Source organism: Rhineura floridana, chromosome 1 (assembly GCF_030035675.1).
Source record: "Rhineura floridana isolate rRhiFlo1 chromosome 1, rRhiFlo1.hap2, whole genome shotgun sequence".
NCBI lineage: Eukaryota > Metazoa > Chordata > Lepidosauria > Squamata > Rhineuridae > Rhineura > Rhineura floridana.
The window spans coordinates 3,253,330-3,264,896 of NC_084480.1; positions in this window are offsets into that span (position 1 = coordinate 3,253,330).

Here is an 11,567-nt window from a genome sequence, read left to right on the forward strand (position 1 = left end):
ACCTCCTGGAGTTTGGAGGCAAGCAGTGAAGTTTCTTTCTTTGCTGGTGACAGCAAATTGGTCAAGGCGTTTAAAACAAAATTAGAATGTGAAAAGTCACAAAAGGATTCTTCACAGTAAAACAGAAAAGGCAATTCAATGTAAGCAAGTGTAAAATGATGTATATTGGGGCAAAAACCCCAATTTCCAGTATGAGCTTATGGCAACTGAACTGGAGGCAACTGACTAGGAAGTTTGGGATCATAGTGGATAACTTGATGAAAATGCCCACCCGGTGTGTGACAGGTGTGAAAGGGACAAATGCCACATTAGGGAACATTAGCAATAGGACTGAAAAGAAAACTGCCAGTGTCATAATACCATCATTCAAATCTATGGTGAGCCCTCGCAAAGGATGGAAAGATCGGTCATTTTCGGTTCTCTCCGTTTCTCATTTTCCCAATCTTAAATTCCACATTTCTGCAGCAATCTGCAGGTTTTTTTAAATCCTCAGGAAAATTCTCCGGCATTTTAGTGAGAATTTCTCCTGCTAAACATATTTTTGTAGGCATTTTTCACCAATGCACACATTTTTGCAACCAATTATAATGCATTTTTGCATGTTATGTTCACTCCTGTGTTCATTTTCATGCACACTTTCACCTCACATACGCCCTTTGGTAAACGTCGTTTGGTTAGCGAACTGTAATGCAAAATCTGAGTAAGTATGAATTGGGAAGGATGGCTGTATTTCAGTTCACATATTGTTTCAGGAAGTGTGGATTTGTTAGAAATGCAAACTGAATTGAATTTCTCACCCATCCCTAGCCCTCACTTGGAATACTGTATACAGTCCTGGCTGCCTCACCTCAAAAAAGAGATTGCATTGTTGGAAAGGGATCAGAAAAGGATAACCATGTTGATCAAGCGGTTGGAGCAATTCGCTTATCAGAAAAGGTTAGCATTTGAGGCTTTTCAGTTTAGAAAAAAGGCAACTGAGAGGGGACATGATAAAAATGTATAAGATTATGCATGGAAAAGGAGATAGGGAGAACTTCTGTCTTTCTTATAATACTAAAACTCATGGACATCCAATGAAGCTGAATGTCAGAAGATTCAGGACAGACAAAAGGAAGTTCTTTTTTGTGCAGAGCCTTGTCAAACTATGGACTTCACTCCTACAGGAGACAGTGATGGCCACCAATGGTTGCTGATCTCAGGAGGAATGACCAGAGCCTGGGGAGTCAACATGATGGCTCCCCCAGATGATGATGTTGAATTACAGCTCTCGTTATGCCTGAAAACTGGCCAAGCTGGCTGAGGCTGATGAGAGCTGGAGTCCAGCAACACCTAGAGGGCACCACATTGGCTACCCCTGGGCTAGAAGGTGGCTTCTAACACTACCCCAACATCTGCCACTTGAGATGGTTGCCTCACTTTGGCTAATGGCAGCGCCAGCCCTGGAGACAGGAAAGCCCATGATTGGACCTTCTAGATTGGCCCCCACTTCAAAGCAACCATAGAGAATGGAGTTCCCATTTAATGGCAGCAGCAGCACTAGGAGGGGAAGGGAGACTAAATGCATCTCCCATGGACTTTTGCACCCTGCATGCTAATTTATTTTATTTTATTTATTTATTAAATTTATTTATACCCCGCCTTTCGGCCAAAGGCCCTCAAGGCGGATACACACACACACACACAAATATAAAAATACATCAATGAAAGCAATACACTTTACAAAAATTAAACTAAATAACAAATAACATTATTAAGAAAATGATACAAATATACAAATGTATACAAATTCACATAAACATTAATTGGTATACTCATGGTCAAACCAGATCAGTTCATTAAGGGTCTCCAGCTTGGGTGATGTGGGCCCCAGAGTGGAAATGGGGGAGGCTGGTACGGAATCTGCTTCTCCTCCACACCCTTCTTGGTGCAACTTCTCCAGACAGGCTGGTCCTGGGTCACCATAGTGCAGGAACATGTCTGGATCCAGACTGTCCAAAATGCCCAAGAGAAGAATGGACTCAGGAGCTGAAGAGTCAAGGCTGTCTGAATCAAGGCAGAGGCATGAAAATTTGTCAGATTTTAGTGTGAATTTCTGCATTCACTTTTGACTTTGTTGTTACATGCCTTCAAGTCGATAACGACTTATGTCGACCCTATGAATCAGTGACCTCCAAGAGCATCTGTCGTAAACCACCCTGTTCAGATCTTGTAAGTTCAGGTATGTGGCTTCCTTTATGGAATCAATCCATCTCTTGTTTGGCCTTCCTCTTTTTCTACTCCCTGCTGTTTTTCCCAGCATTATTGTCTTTTCTCGTGAATCATGTCTTCTCATTATGTGTCTGTGGTGTGTCCTTCCCTGGCTCTCCCTGTCAGGTTCCTACCTGCTCGTGGTTACTGCCTGTCTCTAGGCACCACCAGGGACTCCACCAGTCCGGACCGCACTCTCTTATGATTTACCTATCCGCTCTAGCACAGATCTCAACAGATCCCCCTGCTAGGCAACCACCAGTAACGTCCCAATACTAGTATTCCCAGAGACTCTGAATACTGGTATTGTTATTCTCTTCACCGCTGCCACCATTTGTTACAGTTCCCCTTCAGCCTTGGTCATTACCTTACCCTCCCTTCTGGTCTGTGAAACCCCAGCCAAGGATCAGGCCTTTGGTAAACCAAATTAAGTATTTATTACAGATAACAAAGCTAACAAGATTAACAAGATTTCTTCTTAAGGCACATAAGCATATGGTTTTACTCAATACTAATCCGAACTCCACCTCCCTCCTTCTCCACTCTCTCCTGGCAAACAACTCTCTCAAACCCCACCAAACAATCCACTCTTTCTCTTTTTCCCCCCGATTCCACTCTCACTCTTCCTTTTATACATTCAGCCATTTTAAACACTCAGCCAATCATCTCGCATTCTACTGCCCATTCACTCCCCCTCCTCTTTCACTCCACTTACTATGTATCTTCTAAAACAACAACACTTACCATATATACATTAATATAGGAACATCACATTTCCCCCCCCTTAAACAACAGCAGAGTATTATTCCTGTTCCAGGATTTATACGTCGCGTTAACAAATAAAGTCTCTATGGGGAAATGTCTTTCATTGTTCCTCTGTCTGGTCACGTCACTGCAGTCCCAGCCACTTGCCTGGAAAGTCCATCGGCCAGTACATTGTCCTTGCCTTTTATGAACTGGAAGTCCACCTGATAGTCCTGTAGGGCCCAGGACCACCTCTGCAGCATAGTGTTATGGTTTTTCATAGTCTGCAACCATAACAAGGCCCGATGATCCGTAGTCACTGTGAATCTTCGTCCCCACACGTATGGGCGCAACTTGTTCAGTCCCCACACGACCACTAGGCACTCCTTCTGGAACGACGAATAGTTTTTCTCCCTCGGCGTCAGCTTGCGACTCAGGTACGCCACTGGATGTCTGGTGCCTTCTCTCTCCTGTAGCAAGACGACTCCCAGCGCGAGGTCTGACGCATCTGTAGCCACGATGAATGGTTTCTCATAGTCTGGTGCTATTAATATGGGTCCTTGGCACAAGGCTTGCTTCAGTAGATCAAAAGCCTTCTGACATTCATCCGTCCATACCACACGCTCAGAACACTTCTTCTTTGTTAATTCATGCAAGGGGGTTGCTATTTCCCCAAAATTTCTCACAAACTTCCTATAAAATCCAGCCACACCCAGAAATGCCCTTACTTGTTTTTTGGTTAAGGGGATTGGCCACGCTTGTATTGCCTCCACCTTGCTCCATAAGGGGGTGATTTTCCCACTCCCCACCTTATGTCCTAAATAGATTACTTCCTTTAGTCCAAACTGGCATTTCTTAGCTTTTATTGTGAGGCCTGCTTTTCTTAAGGCCTCCAATACTGTTGTCAGGTGTTGGACATGCTCAGGCACCGACTTGCTAAAAATGGCCACGTCATCGATATAGGCCACTGCAAAATCTGACATGCCTCGCAACACAGTATTGATTAGCCTCTGAAATGAACTTGGTGAGTTCCTTAGTCCCATGGGTAAGGTCACAAACTCATATAACCCATCTGGTGTACTGAAGGCAGTTTTGGCTCTGGATTGCTCGTCTAGTTCCATTTGCCAAAATCCTTTACAGAGATCTAGTGTAGAGATAATGGTTGCTGCCCCCAATAACTCTAACATTGCGTCTACCCTAGGCATAGGATACGCATCTGGGACAGTAATTTTATTGATTAGCCGATAATCAATGCAAAACCTTGTTGTTCCATCTTTTTTCGGAACCAGGACAATACTTGAGGCCCAGGGACTGATGGATTCCCTGATCACTCCTAATTCCAGCATCTCTTCCACCTCCTTTTTGATCTCATTCAAAACTTTCCCATTCACACGGTACGGAACAGATCTGATTGGGGCATGATCTCCAGTATCAATGGAATGTATAACTATACTGGTTCGGCCAGGTTTGTTGCTAAAGAGATTCCTATAGGTTTTCAAAACTCTCAGAATCTCCTCTTTTACTTCCTCCTTCACCTCCTCTGACCATTCCACTTGATCTACCCCTCCTTTGTCTTTGCTTTCCTGTACCAAATCTGGAAGTTCAGGCCCACTTCCCTCAGGGAATAAGGTAACTTGCAACACCTGTGCATCCCTGGTATGGTAAGGCTTCAACATATTTACATGAACCACTTTGCTTTTGTTTAATTGGTCTGTGGTAATTACATACGTCACTGTGTCAAGCCTTTCTCTGATGGTATATGGTCCTTCCCAGTTAGCCTGTAATTTGTCATGTTTCCTGGGTATGAACGCCATAACCATATCTCCCACATCATACACACGTTCTCTGGCTGTTCTGTCATACCAGTAACTTTGCTTCTCCTGTGCATGACTCAAATTCTCTTTCACTACTTCCATCATTGATGTTAATTTATTGCGGAATTCCAATACAAAATCTACTACAGAAGTTTTGTACTCTCCCAGAGTTCCTTCCCATGAATTTTTTAGCAGTTCCAAAGGTCCCCCCACTTTTCTAGTAAACATTAGTTCAAAGGGTGAGAAGCCTGTTGACTCCTGAGGGACTTCTCTGTATGCAAATAAGAAGCATCCCAAACGTTCATCCCAGTCTTGTGGGTGATCTTGAACATAGCTTCTTATCATGCCCTTCAAAACGCCATTGAATCTCTCTGTTAACCCATTAGTGGCGGGATGGTAAGTAGTGGTCTTTAGATGTTTTAGACCACAACATTTCCACATACATTGCATCACTTCTCCCATGAATACACTGCCTTGATCCGTCAGCACTTCATGAGGGAAACCCAGCCTCATAAAGATTTTTAATAAAGCCTCTGCCACTACAGGGGCTTCTACAGATCTCAGTGCTTCTGCGTCTGGGTACCTGGTGGCAAAATCCACCACCACCACTAGATATTTCTTGCCATGCCTTGTGGGTTTGGAAAAAGGGCCCACCAAATCTATTCCCACTCTATAAAAGGGTTGTCCAATTATAGGAAGGGGTTTTAAGGGTGCCTTGGACTTTACTCCACTCTTTCCCACCTTTTGGCATATTCCACAAGATAGACAATGTTGTTTTACATCCTTGGAGATATTTGGCCAATAATAATGTGCAGCCAATCTCCTCTTGGTCTTTTTTATTCCCAGATGTCCTGCATATGGGACATCGTGGGCTACCTCTAGCAATCTGGTTCTGTATTTGCTAGGTACTATCAATTGCTTCACTGGTTCACATTCATCCTTTCTCTCAGCAGGCATCCACAGTCTATATAAAATCCCATTCTCACACACAACTTGATTCCTCAGTTTGTCAGTGAAAGGAATCTGTTGGGTCAGGGCTTGTTCCTTTATCTGCTTCAAACTTATATCTTGATGCAGCTCTTCCCTGAATTGCTCTGCTTCTTCCCCAGAGACCACTTGATACAGTTTGTCTTCTTCAGCAGGCCTGCTAGTGGTTGCTATGGTGACCTGAGGCTGGTTAACAGATTCCACCCTGTTTGTTTCAGCCCCCCTTAATATGGCTTCTTTTTCTCTGCCAATTTGCTGTCTGGTCACTACATAGATCTTTCCTTGGGCGCCCATTACATCCCTTCCCAGTATTACTGGTTCTTGTTGCTGGGCATTAATGCCTACTTTATATCGGCCCTCTCGGCCTCTCCAAGTTATTTCCACCAGGGCCACAGGCAAACTTTCTGGTTGACCCCTCACTCCTTGGATAGTCACAGTTTCCTGAGGTAATATTACCTCAGATTTTATTAAATCTGGCCTCAGTAATGTCTGAGCGGCACCAGTATCAAGCAATGCCCAATAATTTGCCCCTTGTACTCTCACTTCCTCTCTCAGACTTGAATCAAGGTCTGTTACTTCTGTCCAGTTTATCTGGCAGAACTGAACCTTTTTCGCTGTTTCTAAAGCCTTGGGCTCTGTTTTCACTGCCCTTGTCTGAGCAGGATTACTAATGGGGTTGGCAACCTCACATTGAAAACGTAGGTGCCCCGGTCTACCACATTTGTAGCATAATTTCTCCTCACTTTTAGGGTACACAGATCCACCCTGGGGTGTCCTGTGCCCTTCAGATTTTACTGGAGGACTCACTCGCTGTGGTACCACATCCCTTCTGCCAGCACTATATGGTCTGGGTTTAAACTCTCTTGATGTTTTCCCCACCCAGCCAGTTCTATTGGAGGCGAAGTGATCCGCCATCTGTGCGGCCTCCTGCACAGATGTAGGGGGACGGTCTTTGACCAGAAGCCTTATTTCTGGTGGTAACTGATGGTATAATTGATCCAGTATCATGAGGCTTTTCACCTCTTCCACTGACTGAGCTTTGGCACTACTCATCCACTTTCCAAATATATCCATCAACTTTGCTCCCAGTTCCACAAAAGACCTCCCTGTCTGTATCTGGCAGTTTCTGAAAAGCTTTCTAAAATAATCAGGCCCCAGTCTGAATCTTTTAAACACTGCTTCTTTGAATTCAGCATAGGTGACGGGCCTGTCTAAGGGGAAATATTGGTATACCTCAGCCAATTCCCCTTTAATCAGGTTTGATAAATACTGCATGTATTTATCTTCAGGTAGCCCCCACAACTGAGCTGCTTTTTCAAAGGTGCTGAGGTAAATTTGAGGATCTTGACCAGGCTCATAGACAGCAAAGTCCTTTGGAATAATTTTTATTTTTGCTCCATCTCTGTCTTTCCTTGTCTCCTCAGAGTGAAATTTCTCTCTATCAAATTTTAACTTTTCTACTTGTAATTCAGCATCCACTGCTCGTTGCTTCTCCCTCTCCTCAAACCCCAATCTCATTCTCTCAATTTCCAACTCCCTCTGTTTTTCCTTCTCTGCACCTTCCATCCTCAATCTCTCAGCTTCCATCCTCAATCTCTCAGCTTCCAACTCCCGCTGTTTATCTTTTTCCTCAGCCTCAAAGACCCGCTGCTTTTCTTTCTCATCAGCCTCCCTCCTCAATCTCTCAGCTTCCAACTCCCTCTGCTTGTCTTTTTCCTCAGCCTCCCATCTTAACTTCTCTCTCAAGTACTCTATATAAGCGGGATTGCTTAAATATCCTTCTGGGGTCTCTTCCCTGACAGGTTGTTTTTGCTGGGCAGTTGCAAATCCTATAAGTGCTACCCTCAATTCATCTACCCCTTTACCCTCGTGAGGTAAATTGAATGTTATGCACTTCTCCACCAGCTCCTCTCTTTTCATTTTTATGTATTCAGCCATGGTGTTTGAGTTCACTCACTCTTTGCCACACACTCTTTGCCAGTCACTCTCACAAGTAATCTTGTTTTGTTATTTCTGTTTGCCACACAACTATTAGGGATTGTCTAGTATTCGTATTTCACTGCTACAGCCAATACCTGTGAAGTAGTCTCCTTTGTCACCACGTGTCTTTGGGACTCTCTTTGGTTCGTATCTGGATTTTCTGTTGTTCGTATCCCAGCGCTGACACCACATGTGAGGCGTCCTTCCCTGGCTCTCCCTGTCAGGTTCCTACCTGCTCGTGGTTACTGCCTGTCTCTAGGCACCACCAGGGACTCCACCAGTCCGGACCGCACTCTCTTATGATTTACCTATCCGCTCTAGCACAGATCTCAACAGATCCCCCTGCTAGGCAACCACCAGTAACGTCCCAATACTAGTATTCCCAGAGACTCTGAATACTGGTATTGTTATTCTCTTCACCGCTGCCACCATTTGTTACAGTTCCCCTTCAGCCTTGGTCATTACCTTACCCTCCCTTCTGGTCTGTGAAACCCCAGCCAAGGATCAGGCCTTTGGTAAACCAAATTAAGTATTTATTACAGATAACAAAGCTAACAAGATTAACAAGATTTCTTCTTAAGGCACATAAGCATATGGTTTTACTCAATACTAATCCGAACTCCACCTCCCTCCTTCTCCACTCTCTCCTGGCAAACAACTCTCTCAAACCCCACCAAACAATCCACTCTTTCTCTTTTCCCCCCCGATTCCACTCTCATTCTTCCTTTTATACATTCAGCCATTTTAAACACTCAGCCAATCATCTCGCATTCTACTGCCCATTCACTCCCCCTCCTCTTTCACTCCACTTACCATGTATCTTCTAAAACAACAACACTTACCATATATACATTAATATAGGAACATCACAGTGTCCAAAGTATGATAACCTCAGTTTCATCATTTTAGCTTCTAGTGATAGTTCTGGTTTAATTTGTTCTAACAGCCAATTATTTGTCTTTTTTGCAGTCCATGATATGCGCAAAGCTCTCCTCCAACACCACATTTCAAATGAGTTGATTTTTCTCTTATCTGCCTATTTCACTGTCTAATTTTCACATCCATACATAGAGATCGGGAATACAATGATCTGAATGATCCTGACTTTAGTGTTCCATGATACACCTTTGCATTTGAGGACCTTTTCTAGATCTCTCACAGCTGCCCTCCCCAGTCCTAGCCTTCTTCTGATTTCTTGACTATTGTCTCCATTTTGGTTAATGACTGTGCCAAGGTATTGATAACCCTTGACCAGTGTCCCCACTGTCAACTTTAAAGTTACATAAATCTTCTGTTGTCATTACTTTAGTCTTCTTGACGTTCAGCTGTAGTCTTGCTTTTGTGCTTTCCTCTTAACTTTTATCAGCATTTTTTTCAAAAAATACTGACACTCTAGAGGTGCCCCTCAACATACAGGCAGAAAAACATGACATTAGTGAAATGCCCTTTTCTAACACCAGAAGCAGCTTCCAGAGCTCTTTCCCCACCAGGCATTTATTTGGGTTGTCACTCAGTTGCATAATCTTCGTAGTATAAGTTTTAGCTGATTGCCCTGACAGATTTCAAGGACTTTAACAATGGGCAGAGGGTTAGCAGGTGCAGCTTACCCCAGCCTATCGATGGAGTGATGAAGCTGAGCTTTAAAGACATAGGAATATCTGTCTGGAAAATGGTGGCACCAGTGAAAGTTACACAGGGCAAGGGTATGCGAGAGAGTAAGGGCAAGGATGGACCACTGCAGTTCTGGACACAGAGGGCTAAGGTGGCTCAGGTGGCTAGGGCTGATGGGAGTTGTAGTCCAAAACATCTGGAGGCCACCAGGTTGGAAAAGGAGCCAAGCTGTGAACAATGACAAGTCTGGCAAATGACTCTAACTCCATTTTAACAAGGCATCCCCAAAGGGCGAAGATAAGGTATAAAGCAGAGATGGTTAGTTACCAGGCACCCTGGTGCATAGGGTATGTACTCTTAATTGCTCAATGCTTGGATCTGCTATCTACTGCTACACATTGAATGCAAGTTAAAAACTGAGTTGTCTGACATCCTCTCCAGTTTAAGGGGGATGGCCATATATGGTCAGTGTGGCCAAAACACCAGGTATTCTGGCTCCCAGTTGTCAAAGAAACCACAGCAATAGTTAAACAAAGCATTCCCATATCACCACAGTTTGGATAACTGAATTTGTTCACATATATCGATAAAGGCTTTAAAAAACAAGGAACTCATTAGTCTTCTATTGACAGATGCAAGAATCACTATAGCTCAGGTCAGAGGACCTGAGTGCGTTTAGTTGGGAACGTTGGTACTGGGTGGATTGAAAACCAGCACTTCTAGAAAAATTAATGAATCAATCTAGGATCATGAGAGGTCAGAGGAAGAAGGACAAATTTATTGCAGTGTGGTATGACTTCACTGACTACATCAGACAGAACATGGCCAAGTTCTACCAACAGCTTACCAATGGCTCTGGTTATGATATTAGGTTTGTGTTGTGTATTGATTCATTCAGATTTTGTCAGCCTATAACTGAATAAGAGAAAGGAGACATTACTTTAAGCCATATTCTCCCTAAGTGCTCCCTATAAAGTTAGGTTATAATCTAGTCTTCTGTTTTCACAACGAGTGTTGACTTAAAAATATATTTCTGCTTCTGCATTTGATGTTTTTCAAATTATTTATTTGTTCGTGATGTATTTCATTTGATGCCATCTTGTTATAAAACCATTTTTTAAAAAAAAAATCTGAGCTGTCAGCTAAGGAGAAGGCATCATGATTTTAGTTGCTCTGGCAGGGGCTGGTGGGAGTTGTAGACCAAAACATCTGGAGCGCACCAGGTTGGCACCCAGGTACTCCGGCTGCAGTTAAAGACTAGACTTTAACAGCGGGGTTTGTGGGATGGACAAATGGAATTCAGGTTGAATACTAATGTAATAATTTACACCATACCCTTTCCCTGCACACAGGCAGCTAACAGCATTTAAAAGTAGCAGTTCTACCTGGGGATGCTCATTCAATTCACATTTTAAGTGAACTGATTTGACCTACACCTCCCAGACTAACTGTGGGATGCTACACAGTTCAAATGCTGTACTTCTCCAAATTTCATAATGTAATCTTTGCTCCAAAAATGTACCCAAAAATCATATAAAATGTGCATTTTAGAAGAAAATACATTTAGAAATGTGCACTTTGAGAGAAAATATTTGTACTGAAACACAAATTATTGAGTAGATTTTTTTAAAAAAAGAATGGCTGATTAATGCAGACATGGGACTCAATGAACTCATGAATTAACACATGGGGTGAAAATAGACTGATCCATTCATCCATCCCTAGTTTCACCTAAGGGTTGCCACTTCAAAATAAACACATTATAAGACCATAAGAAAATGACATATTAGATGTTTCAGAACATTAACAGTACTTTATAAGATACCATTCCCATAATGCATTGAATTAATCTTTTGTAATGTATTGAATTAATTTTTTGCAGTGAAGGTACATTTCCCACATAAATAATGTTCATAGATAAGGAACCCTGAAATACCTAACACATGGGAAGCCTAGTTCCACCCCTTTTCAGTCCTGCTGTGGTAAGTCTAGCAGTCATGTGCTCAAGGAATCTGCTTGCAAACCTTGTGTACATTGGGATGAGCACAATGTACTCCTGTGATATCTGCATTGTCGTGTGATGCATCATCTTTTAACATCACCCAGTTTGCAAGTGTTGCAACATTTTAATTGTTCTATACATTCCAAACCATCTTCATTCACAGAAACAACTGCTGCACAAAC